This window comes from Sminthopsis crassicaudata, chromosome X (genome assembly GCF_048593235.1).
Source record: "Sminthopsis crassicaudata isolate SCR6 chromosome X, ASM4859323v1, whole genome shotgun sequence".
Classification (NCBI taxonomy): Eukaryota; Metazoa; Chordata; class Mammalia; order Dasyuromorphia; family Dasyuridae; genus Sminthopsis; species Sminthopsis crassicaudata.
The window spans coordinates 17,137,571-17,156,074 of NC_133623.1; positions in this window are offsets into that span (position 1 = coordinate 17,137,571).

The window sequence follows — 18,504 nt, forward strand, 5'->3', positions numbered from 1 at the left end:
AGAGGGGAACAATACCTAGCCCAGAGGGTCAAGGAAGGAGCTTTGATGTTTTGTTTTAAGGATGGGGGAGGCAAAGACATATTTGTAGAAAGCTGGGAAGTAGCCAGAGAGAGACCGATGATGAGATGACAAGGGATGATACAAGAGGTGATCTGCTGAAAAAAATCAGAATGGGATGAAAGGTACATCACAGAGAGGTTCACCTTGCCAAGGTCTCCTTTGCATGACAGGCAAGAATGAAGAGACTAGCGGAGGTTGCTATCTGACTGAATGAAGGAAGAGTAGAAAAGGGAGCTCTCAGCAAATAGCCTCATTTAAAAAAAAATGAGTGGGGAGGAGCCCGAGTTTCAGTGAAAGGCAGAGACTTGCCTGAGCTCTCCTCAATCTCCAAGTTTCCTTTCAAATAATATCAGATATAACACCTTAAAACAATTTGCAGAGCAGCAGAACCCACCAAAAATCAGGGTGAGACAGCTGAGAAGGCCGACAAGAAAGGTCTGTTGGAGCTGAGTGAGAGGGAAAGTAAGTTCATCCAGTGCAGGCTGTGCCTCTGAAAAGTAGCCATAGGCCTCTGGGGCAATTGAAACCCCAAGAGGGGCTGCTTCCTGATGTCTCAGCTTCCAGATGGTGAGGAGGTTGGACCATTGGTCAGAAGGAGATTGCAGGGATTCCTTTGTTGACACTGTTGGATTATTGCTGTGTCAAATGATATATTCATATGATGGTTAATATTTTGTTGTTAATGTTATTGTTAATGCTAAACTTTTAAAATACTTCATTCTTATATTCCTGGTGTATATCCAACCAACATATAATGGGGAGGGGCGTGAGGAAGGCAAATTGAACATATTACTATAACTTCTGCTATTTTACCTCATTTTTAGACTTGTTTAATTCTTCAATGATAGTGGTCTCTGATTTGCTTTCTCTGCCTTATCACATTTATTTAGATACCAGGGCTATATTTTTGTCTCATCAGAGTTTAATAAGGTGGCTTTTTTTCTTGATTTTTGTGAACATTTTTAGTAGCCTAGAAATTATTCATGCTTTAAATATTTCCTAGAATTCAGTTGTAAATTCAGACAAACTAGATTTTCCCCTTCTTTGGGACTTCTATCTGTGGTTTGCACAGGTTATTTACCACCACCACCTCCGAATTGCATAACATCTCTTTCTCTGATTATGCATAATTTTTTATAGTTTTTATTTACCAGATATATGCATGGGTAATTTTACAACACTGACAATTGCCAAACCTTTTGTTCTAATTTTTCCCCTCCTTCTCCCCTCCCCCAGATGGCAGGTTGACCAATACATGTTCAATATGTTAAAGTATAAATTAAATACAATATATGATCATGCATATTTTAAGACAATAACTTTTGGGGGGTAATCAAAACCTGTGATGTCATCAGTCTCTCCATTAATTCACATTTGCCACTGGTCTTTAGTTAGTAGTCTAAAAGAAATACAGACACAAAGGCTTACAACTATTATATATTTCAAGGCCGCCCCTTTCTCTAGTATGCCTCATTGTAATTAAGCCATCCATTTATTTAACATCTCAATCTTGTTGGTTTATAATTGGATATACTAGTTTTTGATATTTTTCTTATTTTTTTCTCCATTTGTTATGAGTCCTTCACCTCAGTTTTGGCCTTAGTAATCATTCTGTTTCTCGGATCAAATTAGCTAATGATTTCTCAGTTTTAATGATCTTTAAAATTGGGTCTTTGTTTCATTTATCAGCTCAGTGGTATTTTTTTCCTGTGCACTTGTTAAAAAGTTTTTCAGACTTTTCACTTCTGTTGCTCTGGAGTGATTAATTTGTTTTTCTCATTTGTGTTTAGTTATATAATTCAGGAGCCTTATTTTTTTCTTTGATTAATATAAGTATATGGAAAGATATTTTTCCTTTTGTAGAAAGAAGCAGCATCCCATAGATTTTGCTATTTTGTTGTTATGTTCTAATTATATTCAAAATAACTTTTTCTTATTTCTCTCATTTGTTTGGCACTTTTCAGCAATGAGGCAAACTTCATATATTTTGGAAATAAAAAGATAAAAAAATAAAAGAATACATTCAAAGATAGTTTGCAACATTCACCCATGCAAAAACTTGTATTCCAAATTTTTCTCCTTCCCTTCTTCTCATCCCCTTTAGATAGCCAGTAATCCAATATATGTTAAACATGTACAGTTCTTCTATTTATATTTCCACATTTATGACACTGCACAAAAAAAAATCAGATAAAAAATGACAAAGGAAAAAAGCTAACACCAACGAAAAGGTGAAAATACTATGTTGTAATCCACATTCAGTCCCCATAATCCCTTCTCTGAATGCAGATGGCTCTTCCCATCACAAGTCTGTTGGAACTGGCCTGAATCATCTCATTTTTGAAAAGAGCCATGACCATCACCGTTGATCATTGCATAATCTTCTTGCTGTGTACACTGTTCTTTTGGTTCTATTCATTTCACTTAGTTCATCTAAGGCTGAAGAAGAGTTCTTAAGACGATCCTTAAAGGATGCAAAAGTGTCCAGGGAGGATTAGCGTCTCTGGTGTGAGGGCTCACTAAGTCCTTTTCAGAACTGCTCATCTGCCTTTGGTGTCTACCTGGCCCTCAACTCTCTCCTGTGGCTCCAAAAAGCTCCAGCATGCGGAGAAGGCATCTAAGTTCCACTAAACCATCTCAGCAGCGAGGCTAAACCAGGGTCAAGGTAACTTACAGGCCTCAAACCCTCCAGTGAGTTAGGGGGATGTTTACCCCAAATATATGAAGACTTCCCTGGGCAGAATAGGCAGAGAATAGTTTGTTCCAAAGGCCGGGAGGCCAGCTGAAGAAGGTACCATGGAGTGCTCAGAGCTTGCTCAGACATCAAAGCTGCAGAGATCATCCCTTGCATCTGGGGCCTTTGCCGGTCACCTTGACTTTTGTCCTGCCACCAGATTTCAGTGATTCTGGAAGAGAGAGTGAGCCCTATGACTTTGCTTCATTGAAATCCAATTCCTACACGTCAGGACATCACCCCACGATGCCATCAATCCTCTAGAAAACAAAGGACAGATAACAAAGAGGAGATGTCCCAAGTGGACAACAGAGAGCGGGTGGAAGGCTCAGGCATTCCAGCTGGGGGCCACTGGAGCAAGGGCACAGGAGTGAGTATAATCATCAACCTGATATTAGCTATCACTTCCACTCCACCAAACTCGAGTTGCTAATGAGAAATTAGACTATTTCAAGAGGTTGATCTTATGGAAGTAAATGTTTTTAGAGGAAGAAATTTTATAACCTGAACCTTGATGATTTAGTTCAATTACGCAGACTGCACTTCTCTCATAATTTGCTGTCATTGCTAAATATATATATGAAAGAAGGCATTATTCAACATCTTGAATAATAAATAGTCCAGTGCAAACCGTGCTGCTCATACCAAGCTCATTCAGAAGCAACTCCCCGTGAAAGAGTAGAACGATTTGGTGCAGCTTGCTGAAATTTCTTAGGCTATACTTTGCTGCTGCAGTGATTCCAGTTTCCCTCCAAGTTTGTACTTTACTGAGACATTAGTAAAGCGAGTCCATGAGTAGCTAGTCTCCTGGTGGCAAGCGTCTCCATGTGAAGGCAAGCCAGGGCTTTGGACTGCAGACACCTTAACCAATGTATGGTGTGCTTTTTGTTATTGGCATATTGGTATGATAGAATCTGGCACGTTCATGTGTTATTAAATCTAAAAATAGCAGAACTAGAAGCAACCTAGAAAAGGCAAATACCCTCTGTATTCATACAACATCCTGGAAGAGAGCATAGTATGTTGGTAGTATACTAACTACTGGCAGCAGCAGCAGGAGCAGTAGCAGTAGTCATAACTGAGAAATAAGAATATAATTTCCATTAGAATTGGTCCAGGGACAAAGATTTGTCATGTCCATAGAACTTCATCTTAGAAAATAATTCTTTTGTGGTGTGTTTGGACTTGGAGTCAGAAGAACAGATGTAACGAGTTTGGTTATCTTGGGCAAGTGGCTTAACTTCTTAGACACTCTTCTGTAAAACCATTAGGATATCTGTTAAGGTTGTTTGTAACAAGTCTGGTTATCTTGGGCAAGTCACTTCTTAGAGACTCAGTTTCCTCTCTGTAAAAGGATTGTAATAACAACCCTTACTACTTATCCCTCAAGGTAATTCTTATTCATTGTAATTGTAATAAGAGGTAGTATAGTGTGGTGGATCTAGAACTGACTGTGGCTAGGAGGCCTTGGAGTCAATTGTTCCACATGTACTTCTGCTACATAGAAGCTTTAACCTCTCAGTGCTCTGGGAAGTTCCTTCAGACTAGAAGTTCAAGGGAATTTTCTTTGGTAGAGGGAACTAATAAAATCCCAGGTACAGCCTGTCTCAATATAGAACTATGATTTTAGTGTCCAAATGATAGCATTTACATTGAACTTCTAGATCATTTGGAAGGAAGTCCACTTCCTGTTCAAAACCGCATGATTTTGCACGCACATATTCCATGATACCTGTGCAAATCCTTCCGATTGCAATTCAGTCACTATTTATTCTCTCCCTTTTGATGCCAAATAATGAGTTAGGCATCCGAAATCCCAAGCTGAAATAATAATAGCTTTCCTTTCAAAGGAAAGATGAGCCCCAGCCTCTCCTTGCAGAGCCACATTAAGGAGGTGGCAGAGCTGTGTTGGGAATCTTGTATTGCAGGGCTTATAATACGTATTGGGGAAAAGACCACCGGGAAGATAATTGCAAACTTATGCACCAATATCAGCTGAAGGGAATGGAGAGGTTGAGAAATTAGATGAAAAACTAGATCAGTTCAGGTTCATCCTTGGGAGTTCTACATTGATTAAAATCTCCCTTCTCCCCCAAATTACCTGACTATTCAGTGATGTCACTTTAAAAGTGAGGATGAGGGAAGATGATCACAAATATATTGAAAAATAATTCAGGGGCAGCTAAGTGCCGCAGTGGATAGAGTACCAGCCTTGAAGTCAAGAGGAGTTGAGCTCAAATCTGGCTTCCCACACTTAACACTTCCTAAACTGTGTGACCCTGGGCAAGTCACTTAACCCCAATTGTCTCAGGGGAAAAAAGTGGTTCAGTATTAAGAAACCTGTGTAAAAGAAAGAGCTTGAGTTTAAAAGACCATAAATGGATGGAGTAAGGTGAGAGTCATGGTTTCATCAGCTGCTTCTGGACCGCTAGACCACCAATTCCTTAGAGCCAATATCAGATTCCATGACAAATTAGTACTAGTAACCAAAAGAGAATATGAGACATTCTCTGCCAGCAATATAATGAAGGATTTGAACTCCTTTTCAAATGACCGATTCCTGTATCTTTGTGACCTCCCTCTGATAGGAAGTCCCAACAACTTTGTGATACTTCTCATTGATAATTTCTTTCCATGAGCACAAGAACAAAGCTGCAGCATGGAAGAAGGGGAGTTGGAGGCCCCAACCTTGAATCTCAGCTCTGTTTATAGCATACCACCATTGTGGCCTTGGACATGGTTGTTCCCTTGGGCTTCCATTTTATTATCTGGAAAATGGGATATTTAGAGTAGATGATCTAGGAAGCCCCTTCTTGCTCTAAATCAGTGATCCTGGGATCTGTAGTGCTAAATAATGAAGCCAGAAAACCAGAGACTGAAAGTAGTGAGAGGCCAATGTCAACTGGAAGCTCTAATGAGGATCTATCCTGAGATTTGTTGGGCCGAATCTTCTAATGACTTCGTCATCTCTATTTCAGCTTTACCCATAGTGCCATATTCTAAGTGATTGGTCAGCCCTCTTCTTACAGTACAATGATTCGCTTGTGTATTTTTATCTTTGGAGTTTGTAATATACTATGGAATGAGGCTAAATTGGTTAGAGTTGTTATTCATTCTTTTAAGTCCCCTGATATCATTGCACACTACCTTTTAATAAAAGTTATGGAACTTGAATGGTATACACACATATATTGTGTAAAATTTCCTATTCATTCAGAAATGAATTTCCTTCAGGCAAAGAGCAGAAAATGATATTTTGCCACATTGTATATTGAAATAAGAACACTGTGTTCAAATGACAAAATTGATTTTGCTAAACCCCAGAGAATTCCACTGACATTGCTTTAATTTGATTAAATGTTGTGTGCTTTGATACGTTACCTAGATTTGGGTTACTTAAACAAGCAGTAAGTGGAGTGAAGTTGTCTCAGAAACAGAGCAGAAACCCATGTTGGTGCTGTTGAAAGCATATCTGGGATTACGCTGGGTACATCGAATTTGCATGCCTGGGATTGCAAATTGGCTGAAGGCAAAGCAAATTGGTCAAATGGCTAGGGTATTTATTCACTGTTTTTTATTTCTGCTTACAGGAAGCCAGTAGTTCACCCATGATTTCAAAGAACTTAGGTTGATGATAATTGCCCACCTCTTTGGTCATTATTACCTAGTGATACCACTTTCCCCCCATCTGAATTAACAAAGCTTGGCATATAATTGCATCAAATTCCTTTCCCGCAACTCCCTCTGGTGTTGTTGCGTTCTCCCAAAATTGCTTACTTTGCGAGTGTCCCAGCTGGGTAGCCAGCAGTATTTATTCATAGGGCTTTCCCAGGACTGAAGAAAGATGGCCCCAGATCTGTCACACAGTGGAAGCACAGGTTCAGGTCCCAAGGATCAGAGGACTTCTTTATCTTAGCTCAACTAGAATAATTCAGGAGGAATATTAGATGGTGGAAAACGAGCACGATGCATATTTGGTGAGTGAGGATCGAAATGATTTCTTCTACTCCCACCTCTTCTTCTTGACCCTTCCCACTTTTTGTCTTTCCATCTTTTCTTTCCAACTTTCTGATGGATCTCCCCTCACTCCTTTACTGTGATACATACTACTCAGTTTAGAGTCATTTCATCCATTTCTTTATCCTTCTTCCACAGTAAAGAAAGAGGAGAGGAGAAATGGTGGAAACTTTCCACCTTGTCCTATTTCCAGACTGACCAGATTTACATCAACCTTTCTTGCTTGAAGTGGAGAATGTATTGGAGAAGAGACCTTTGCTTTTGATGAGGCCCCCAAATAATGGAGTACTTTTAATATCTTAATGAAGTCCTTTGCACAAACAAACTTGCTTAACTGCTGCCAGTGCCTGTACATAATGATGGCTTTTCCCCACAAGACACTGAATCAAATTGAAATCCTAATGCTATACTCTTAGTTTCTGAATTTTCACAGTAGCAGAGATCTCTGCAGTCTGGACCTGTAGGCCTTTGGTGTGACAGCCTACAGCAAAGGTGTGGTTCTGAGAACCCAATGACATGATATCTCTGGGAGCTTAGCTGTATTCTGCAATGGACAGTTGAGGAAGGATTCCAGCTAGGATCTTTGAAGAAGTGCAGGACGAGCAGATAACAGTGTTAACACAATCAGTGTTCTCTGTCTTCTTAGAGAAAGGAAGGAAAATGTGTCAAAGAGTGATATAAGGACAAAGCTATATGTGACAGTGGCAACTTATAGCCAGTAACCAAAGAACTGCCAGAAATTTGCTGTGTGGCCTTGATCAACATATTAAACTCATCTTGAATGTTATCTCCAAATTGGAACTAGGGGGTTGAAAGAAATGAGCCCTAAATTCCTTTCTAGCCTTATGTTTTATGATTCAGTTGCCTGAATTGGATATTTGCTGATAGAATTTAGAAGCTGGACGATTCCCTAGAGGCCAACTGGTCCAACTCTCTCGTTTTCCATTAGCTTGTCATTACCTACATTGAGGTACCAATGCTGTCATTAACTTGATTTTTTTTTGCAGGGGAGTAAATTCTTTTGAGAAATGTTTCTTTATTTCCCCTGAACACTTATCTACTGAGACTTTTGGTTACATATACTTTTAATTCCCCATAGATCTTGGATGTCATACCCTGATCAGAGATAGTTGAGAACAGGGATTTTTTTTTTCACTCAATGAGCTGCTTCCCTTCTTATTCTAGTTGTGTTCAAACTGATCATAGAACAACACTCTCCCAGACTCTAACCTCCTGCATTCCCTTTGCAGCTTCGGACCCTTTCTTCTTTGTTTTTCACATTGAACTCTTCTTTTTTTTATTATTAGTTTTTATTTACCAGATATATGTATGGGTAATTTTACAGCATTGACAATTACCAAACCTTTTGTTCTAATTTTTCCCCTCCTTCCCCCCCCAGATGGCAGGTTGACCAATACATGTTAAATATGTTAAAGTATAAGTTAAATACAATATATGTATACATGACCAAACAGTTGTTTTGCTGTACAAAAAGAATCGGACTTTGAAATAGTGTACATTTAGCCTGTGAAGGAAATCCAAAATGCAGGAGGACAAAAAATAGAGGGATTGGAAATTCCATGTAGTGGTTCATAGTCGTCTCCCAGAGTTCTTTTGCTGGGTACAGCTGGTTCAGTTCATTACTACTTTATTGGAACTGATTTGGTTCATCTCATTGTTGAAGAGGGTCACGTCCATCAGAATACATCTTCATATGGTATTGTTGTTGACGTATACAACGATCTCCTGGTCCTGCTCATTTCACTCAGCTTCAGTTCATGTAAGTCTCTCCAGGCCTTTCTGAAATCATCCTGCTGGTCATTTCTTATAGAATAATAATATTCCATAATATTCATATACCACCATTTATTCAGCCATTCTCCAATGGATGGGCATCCATGTAGTTTCCAGTTTCTGGCCACCACAAAAAGGGCTGCCACAAACATTTTGGCACATACAGGTTCCTTTCCCGTCCTCAGTATTTCCTTGGGATTTAAGCCCAGTAGTAGCACTGCTGGGTCAAAGGGTGTGCACAGTTTGATAACTTTTTGAGCATAGTTCCAAATTACTCTCCAGAATGGCTGGATTCTTTCACAACTCCTCCAGCAATGCATCAGTGTCCCAGTTTCCCCACATCCCCTCCAACATTCATCATTATTTGTTCCTGTCATCTTAGCCAATCTGACAGGTGTGTAGTGGTATCTCAGAGTTGTTTCTCTGATCAATAATGACTTGGAGCATCTTTTCATATGGCTAGAAATAGTTTAAATTTCTTCATCTGAGAATTGTCTGTTCGTATCCTTGGACCATTTATCAGTTGGAGAATGGCTTGATTTCTTATAAATTAGAGTCAATTCTCTATATATTTTGGAAATGAGGCCTTTATAGGAACCTTTGACTATAAAATGTTTTTTCCAGTTTATTGTTTCCCTTTTAATCTTATCTGCATTAGTTTTGTGTGTACAAAAACTTTTCAATTTGATATAATCAAAGTTTTCTACTTTGTGATCAATAATGATCTCTAGTTCTTCTTTGGACATACATTCCTTCCTCTTCCACAGGTCTGAGAGGTAAACTATCCTATGTTCCTCTAATTTATTTATAATCTCATTCTTGATGCCTAGGTCATGAACCCATTTTGACTTTATCTTGATATATGGTGTTAAGTATGGGTCAATGCCTAGTTTCTGCCATATTAATTTCTAATTTTCCCAGCAATTTTTGTCAAACAGAAAGTTCTTATCCCAAAAGCTGAGGACCTTGGGTTTGCCAAACATTAGATTATTAAAGTTATTGATTATTTTGTCCTTTGAACCTAACCTATTCCACTGATCAACTAGTCTATTTCTTAGCCAATACCAAATGGTTTGGGGGACCACTGCTTTATAATATAATTTTAGATCTGATACAGCTAGGCCACCTTCATTTGAATTTTTTTTCATTAGTTCCTTTGAAATTCTTGACCTTTTGTTTTTTTCCATATGAACCTTGTTGTTATTTTTTCTAGGTCATTAAAATTGTTTCTTGGGAGTCTGATTGGTATAGCGCTAAATAAATTGATCTGTTTAGGTAGTATTGTCATCTTTATATTATATTTGCTCGCCCTATCTAAGAACATTTAATATTTTTTTCCCAACTGGTTAGATCAGACTTAATTTGTGTGGAAAGTGTTTTGTAGTTTTGCTCATATAGTGCCTGATTTTCCTTTGGCAGATAGATTCCTAAATATTTTATACTATCTGTAATTACTTTAAATGGAATTGCTCTCTATAGCTCTAACTGTTGGATTTTGTTAGTGACATATAAGACTGCTGATGATTTATGTGGGTTTATTTTGTATCCTGCAACTTTGCTAAAATTCTGAATTATTTCTAATAGCTTTTTAGCAGAGTCCTTGGGGTTCTCTTAAGTATACCATCATATCATCAGCAAAGAGTGATAATTTGGTTTCCTCATTACCTACTCTAATTCCTTGAAACTCTTTCTCAACTCTTATTGCCAAAGCTAGCATTTCTAATACAATATTGAATAGTAATGGTGATAGTGGGCCACCTTGTTTCACTCCTGATCTTATTAGGAGTGGTTGCAGTTTATCCCTAATACATATGATGTTTACTGATAACATTGAAGTCTTTTTAAAGAAACCCTTTATTCTCTCTGATGATTCTGAGAGTGGAATGGCCTTCTTTGAGTCCATTTGTTCTTTGAGCTTAAATAGTAGTCATTTGACTGGACAGAAATACAAGCAGTACATGTAGAGTATGGACAGATCACTGAAAAGTTCTCCCTGCTCTCTGTAATTGCTAGACTTACCATCTTCACATCTAAGTCATTTTTCCCAGCAGCTGCTATGAAGATGTGCTGTGGCCAACTCCTTATGGAAGCCTCCAGCTGCAGCCTGGCCTTTGTTTTCCCTTCCGCGGCTTTGCCACCTTTGCATTTGCTTGGCGCTTGTCAGATTCAGGCAAATGCCTCTTCCTCATCCCCTCGACTTCTCCTCCTCCAGTCCCTTTCCTCTTTTCCTCTTCTTTGACCCCTTCTTCTTCTTTTCATTCTAGATCCTTCACTTTTACCTTTGGCTCTTTTTTTTTTCTTTCTTTCTTTCTTTTCTTTTCTTTCTTTTTTTTTTTTTTTAATCTCAGGTTCTCCAGCTTTGCAATTCAAATGTGAATCCTCGTTCACCTTGAATTTCTTCTTTGCCATTTGTGCTACAGACACCCCAGCATAGTCTGGTGAAGTCCAAGGACTATTTCTCACAATCATATTTTTATATAATTGAAGGAAATACCCAGCTTCAGCTAGATGTTAGGGAAAAGTTGGATGCTGGTTGTTCCTATCTGAGTCTAACTCCAGGTTGGAAATCCTTGACCCCACTCCTTCAGGTGGCATTTTGATCCTTTTATTATTTCTTCAATTTTCATGTTCTTTAAGGTTTCCTTTTGGTAAAAAAGGTGCCGGCCATTTCCCTTGTTCTCCAGTTCTCCCATTGACCTTCCCTTTATCTTCTACTAAAAAGCTTCTCCTTCTCTATCTCCCAAAAGGAGTTAGAAGCAAAGCTGGAGTCTTTTCTGATTTCCTCTAGCCTTGTTCCATCTCTTCTCCCAGGCCCTTATAGTCTAAGTTTGGGGGTAGATGTTTCATTCCAACCCCAACTCCTAAGAAAATTTGAGCTTTCTGAAGACCACGCTTGCTTTGTTATTGTCTCTGTATCCCAATACTCAATGGTGTTGTTCAGCCATTGCCGTCCCATCTGCTTTATCGTGACCCATGTGGGGTTTTGTTGGTGACGATGGTAGAGTTGTTGGTCATTTCCTTCTTTTTACATTCATTTTACAATTCATTTTACAGATGGGGAAACTGAAGGCAACAGAGTGAAACGATTTACCCAGGGTCACACAATTAAGAAATGTCTGAAGCTGTATTTGAACTTAAGAAGGAAGGTCATCCTGACTTGAGACTCAGCACTCTATCCACTATCCACTGCAGCACCACACAGCTGCCCTGATAGCTAACACAGAAGCAGAAGCTTAGTAAACTCTCTGCTGAATTGAACTAATTTGTTTAAATTTTTTTCTTGTTGTTTTTTGTTCTCGGCTCTATTCTGTTTGATAGGATTGATAGATAACTAAGTTTGATCACTAAGTTCTAGAGAACTGAATCCCAAATAGATCACATGTTAGGCACAAATAGCTAAAAACAGTTTTAGTCAAGATTAGATGAACTTGTTTCCAAGACCAGCAAGTCTAAAAAAGGTGTTTTCAGACTGCCAGCGCTCTGTACCATCTCTGAGGGAAGGGATTTCGGTGGGCGTCTTCCTCAAAGCACTTTATTTATGCAGATGAGATGCTCATGTAGTAAAGTATAGTCAAAGCCAGGCCAAGTACCCAGACAGACACCAGAGATGTTGCTTTTTCTACATTTTGGTCTGTCTGTCATATTATTGATCTAGGGTGAGGAAAACTTCTTTTCCCAAAGCAGAGTAGCAACTCTTCTGCAACTTATAGTCCTAGGGAGTTTATCTGGAGAAACAAGAAGTTGTGACTTTCCCATGGTCACTTAGGCAGCATGTGGTAGAGTTCGACCTTGAATCTATGTTGCATTTACTCCCAAGGGCAACCTTCTACCCAGCACCTCTTAGCTTATTATACCATTGTCTCAGCAGTGGAAAGATAAACCGAATTTCCAGAGTAATTGTCATGAATTATACTAACACAAATTGGAAGCCGGAAGGGCTCTTAAAAGTCAATTAGAACAACAGCCCTGCCTCCCTTGTCATTTTGCAGACAAGGAAATTAAGGCCCAGAGAGAGGTTACAGAGGGATTGAGCTGAAATTCACATCCAGCTCCTCTCAATCCATATTAGCAGATGAATTAGTGAGATTTTACTATATTAATTTGTGTTCGAAATTAAAATATTTGGCAAATGTTGAGTTTATGGAAGCTCCATGGTGTAGTTTAGACACGTCTCTGTGGTTGTGTCTAAGGGATACAAGTGTTTCTGAATTTGGGCCCCAAACTTTGCTCCCTCTTTTGGAGAGTTTCTTCAAGGAGCTGGAGGAGGTGTCCAAAGCAACCTGACTCTTGATGGCCAATCGGAACATCCAGCAGCTAACGGAATCAACTGCCTTTTTGTGGTCCCAACTGTTCACTTGGCCTGCGTTTGATCACATTTCAACTCGACAAGTTGAGTGAAGAATGGTATGTTTTTGGTAGAGTCATAGAAATTTGGGGATTTCAAATGATTCAAGACAGACCCCAGAGGTCATCTAAAATATGTTTGCTGTTGAGATGAGAAAGACTTGATGTTTTACAGGAATCACATTGTCTACATTGGGCTTGGATCTTGGCAGCTGTTTGCAGACATGCAGAAAAAACCATATACTGCTGATGAAGGATTTAATGCAGAATCAGATTACGTGGGAGAGCTTAAGGAGGCAGAATGAGGTGAAATTTGAGTCTGCACCCAGAGGAGCGTTCCATGCTTTGGGAATGCTAAGGCTTTTATCAGTACAGGTATTCAACCTACCATTTTGGATCACCACCAATCCATGTCTTCCTTTGCATCCCTTCCCATATCTTTCCCTAAATCTTCCACAAAGCCTCTGGTTAAGGTACCAGAGCCCTTCCTCTGGTTCTTTCATTCTTTTGTGAGTATTATCACAGCTCAATCTGTCCTTCTCTCATCTATAGCTCTTGTTATCTGCATGGCCCATCTCCTTGAATATATCTTCTGTGATATCTTTTATCTCACCTCACAAGGAATTCTAATGGAGAAGACTATAAAGCCACATCTAGGTACATACAGAATAAATAAGAGGTGAATAGATGCAAATAAGTTCAAAGTAGCTAGGAAGGGAAGAACTAATTTCTATATCTTACAGAAAATATATGCGAACCCCAGGAGGAAACTGTGGGTTAAAAGGAATGCAAAAACCGAAAGGAGGAAGGGAGGGAAGGAAAGAAGGAAAGGAGAGAGGGAGGGAGGGAGGAAGGGACAGAGAAAAAGAGAGAAGGAAGGGAGGGAGGAAGAAAGGAAGAAAGAAAGCAAGAAAGAAAGAGATGAAGAAAGAAAGAGAAAGAAAGGCAGAAGGGAGGAAGAAAGAAAGAAAGAAAAGGAAGTGAGGGGTGAAAAGAGGAAGGGAAGAAGGAAGGGAGGAAGAAGGGGAGAGAGGGGGGGGGGAAAGAGGGAGGGACAAAGCAACATAGAAAAACAAAGACAAAGAAAGAGAAAAAGGAAGTAAGGAAGGATGAATAAAGAGGAGAGAGAGTGAGAGAGAGAGAGAGAGAGAGAGAGAGAGAGAGAGAGAGAGTGTGTTGCTGTGTATTAGGAGTGACTGTCCTGCCCCTTCAAACTTAGGGCTGAAAAAGGTTTTGAAAAGTTCAAAAATTACATCCTTAGAGTATGCCCCTTTTCATTTGACTCCAGTGACGTTATACTGCTTTGGCAAAAGTTTCTTTGACATCCCTACATTGAATCCACACAATAAACTACTTTTCCTTAATTGAAGTTCAGGGTGGCTTTGAAAGGACCTTTTCTCTAATTGGTCAAGGCCACTTTGAATTATATTCCTGCCTTCTAAGGTATCCTCAATTCCCTTTCACAAACTAATTCAATAAACAGTTTACTCCTTCATGTCATTTGTCAGAGAAAGAAAGGAAACTCCCTCCTCTGAACCCTGAGACTCACAAAAGCATTCCCAAAGAGGAGATTTATGGCCCAGACTAAGAACAGCAGTCTTATCAAATGTCATGTATAAGACATAAAATTGAAATTAAATTTTTATACAGTCGGTTTTTATAATGACTGTTAATAATGATTTTAGCTACTTTCAGTATATAATTTCACGTTCAATTCCAGCTACATCAAAATAACATGTGTTGGCTTTGTTTACTTTCTAATTAAAGAGGGAAGACAAGACACTCTAATACGGGTAGGCATTCAGGTCAGTGTAATCATAGTTACAAATAATGAGGGAGAAAGAAATTTTAATACCATTGTATAAGATCTTGCAACTTCTTTGACCTGCACTTTCTCTTCTGGGAAAACACTGACAGAAAATGCTGGATTAGTGATCTCAACTGTCACAGATTCCAGATTCTGTTGGGGTCTGCTCTGTATTTTCTCCCATGTTGTGAAGGGGGTAATTACAGACCTTGAAGTCAATCACATCAGCTGTCCATGGCCCTTGGTGAATTTGTGAAGCATGAGAAACTTATTTGTGAAGCATGGGAAACTTGTCACCTGCATTCCATCTCTCCTTTCTGCATTATTCCTTGAGCAGGACCCGATGCTCTAAAACGACCCCCTCCTTCCTCTCTATCCCATTCATCAGAACCCACATTCCATACCATGGCATTAACATATCACTTGCTTGTTACTAATTCAGATTAAGGTGGGTTGGAGGTTTAATGTCAAGCTTTCCTGGGGGTATTTACATGCTTCCACGTAGAGGAAGGCCTCATATACATCAGAAGAACCCTCAGTGGGGGATTTTCAGAAGGATGTGGATGAGTTACACAGTCAGGGCCAAAGTAGAAGGGTTCCAATCTGTAGAATAAGAGGAAATAAACACACTGATGACATTTTGCATTAGTGGGGTAGGAAAGGGCCTCTGTATCTCAACATATGAGGTTTTTACATGAGTATCATAGTCTGTCGATTATTTTTCAGTCATTTATTGGTGTATTCATATGGGGTGGGCTTTTTCCTTACTGATATAAATAATTATTCTGAGGCAACCTGGCATTCCTGATATAAATCTCACTTGATCAAAATGAATAATTTTTGGGTCTCTCTCGATAGCCCTCTCTCTGGTATCACTTTTCAATTGTAAAATTGGTCTACAGACTCTTTCTCTGCTTTATCTCTTCCAGGTGTAGATATCAGGACTATATTTCATAAAAACTAGTTCAGTTATCAATTATGAAGAATATTTTATAGCTTGGATGATAAATATTTGGTAATATTTGATAAGAGAATTTGATAATCCTCTAAATATTTGATAAGATCCTTTTGAAAATATCTCTGGACTCTGTTTTCCTCTTTAATAGTTTATGATTTTACTATGTTTCTGAGATTGAATTATGCTAATTTGTGTATATCATAATTTTGCAGGTATTTATTTGCTTACTTTAAATTCTGTTTCCCTGCATGTAGGTAGATTTAGGAGTTTCTGATAGTTTTCCTCATTCTCTGCTCATTGTTCATTCCATGTGATCACTATAATTTTTGACAATTCATTTTTCTTCTCTCTTTTGTTAAAGCAAAGTTGGCGATAGCTTATTGCTTTTGTCGATTTTTAAAAACGACTTTGTTTTACCCATTTGCTAATCTAGTGATCATTGATGTTTAGTTCTCCTTTGATTTTCAAATTTTCTTTTTTGCCTGTTTTGGGTTTGTTGATTTGTTGGTGTTCTAGTGTTTTTCAAATTGCATGTTAAGTTTTTAATTTTTTTTCCTTTTTCTGTTTTGTTTCTGTGTTTTCAGAGGTATAAATTTTCCTTTAATGACTATTTAGCTACATCTCAAATATTTCAGGGTGCTGCTATAAGGTTTTAATTTTCTTTAATGCAATTATAAACTCCTCTGATTTGTTTTCCCCTATTCATCCAGTATACAGTTTCTTATTCTCTAGTTAGGTGTGCATCTTTTTTTCATTTTTCTTTTATTATTTTATCATATTTTGATCTTGAAAGCATGTGATTAATATTTATGCCTACCTTTTTGTGTCTTTTTGTTCTAACACATAATAAACTCTTCGTAAAGCTGTTGCATGATTCCAAGCAATAGACTCTTGCAACAGTACAATTCAAAAGTCAATCTGTTCCAATAGTTTTTTTTATTTCTCTATTAAACTTATCTAGCTCTGATAGAAGAATGCAAAAGTCACCTATTATTATTATCTTATTAATGGGGCTTTTTGCATTTTGGTTTGCTTTTCTTTGAAACAGATTCTATGCCATTTTATTAATTTATATTTAGTAGTGATATTGTTTCATTATCTATGAAGCCTATAAGCAATGACACCTTATTATTTTATTTATTGATATTATAAAACAACTGTGGCTTTCCCCAAATTTTGATGCTCACATTATCCTCAAGCACAGCACAAGTTATTCCACTCCTTTATTTTAATTATACACACGTCTTTATCGTTTAAACGTACTTCTATTATGTAATAAGTTGTTGGGTTCTGTTTTCTCATCCATTATACCATGTTCTTCTGGTTTATTTTCCATCAACATTTAGTATCATATTTGTAGTGAATCTAATGCCAGTTAGACTTGGAATCAGGAAGACTTCAGTCCAAATCCTTGCTTCAGACCCTAAAGTGGGTATGTCTGGATCAGTCACTTTGTATCTCTCAGTCTCTGTGTCCTCATTGGCAAAACAGGGCTGATAATTAGCATCTATCTCATACGGGTGTTATAAGGATCAAATAAGAGAATAAGCATATAATACATGTATATATTCTCCATGAAAGTCCCATGTAAATGTTACCTATTATTAGTTATAATTGGTCAGTTTTTTATCTCTCCCTAGAATTCTATTATATTATTATTGTTGTTATTTTAAGGTAATCACTATCAAATCCTTGTGCTGACATCTCTCAGAATTCCCTCTTCCTGGTTTTCCTGAATTCTTCCTTTCTTGTATGCTTTTGTTTTCTTTCTGTGTTTCCTGTATCTCTCTCCCTTCATCTGTCCCCTCTCACTTTCCTTTTTCTTTCTTAGCTGTGATAATAGTCAAATTTGCTATAGTTCATTTGTCTTAGATTGGAAACATTCATCTTTGGTTTTCAAACCACCAGACTTTCTAAGAAATATTAGTTCAGTTCATCCTATTCCATATTCCTTTTTTCTTTAAAATTACTTTAGGACCAAATGACCCTTTAGATCTTGATATGTGTGTATGTATATATTTATATATATATACATATATATATATATGTATGTGTGTGCATATATATATATATATATAACACATACTTATATCACACACATATATTACATGCAACTTTGCTGTTGTATATTGTGTTACCATTTAGTTGCTTTCAGTCATTCCAACTCTTCCTGACCCCTTTTGTTGTTTTCTTGGTAAAGATACTGGAATGGTTTGCCATTTACTTCTCCAATTCATTTGACAAATGAGGAAACTGAGGCAAAGAGAGGGAAGCAACTTACCCACAGTCACATGACTAGTAAGTGTCTGAGGCCAGATTTGGATTCAGGTCTTCCTGACTCTAGGACACTTAGCTACCCATTGTATAGATTACATATTACCTGTGTGTATACGTCTAAGTGTTTATATACATATACATATATGTGTGTGAACGTTACTCCTTCATGTACTTCCTGACTACTTCCTGAGAAGAACTTGTCAGTTACTTTCAATTTAGCAATAATATTTTCACAGTTTCTGCTTTCTTATATAATGACAATGGCCATATGGGGGTAGTTCCTTTCCACTAATAATACATAATCTCATTAGTTTGGAATAAAATTTAGAAACTGAGAGAAGTTATAGTTGTATTCGTGTCTTATGGATAGTTTAAGTCCTGGATGATGCTCAGCCTGTTTTCATTCCTTTTCCATGCCCCTACAACTATTTTGGTGAAAGCAGAATGGGACTATATAGAACTGAGGCTCTCATATCTTTTTATCAATTTAATGAGAGGAGCGTGTTATAATGG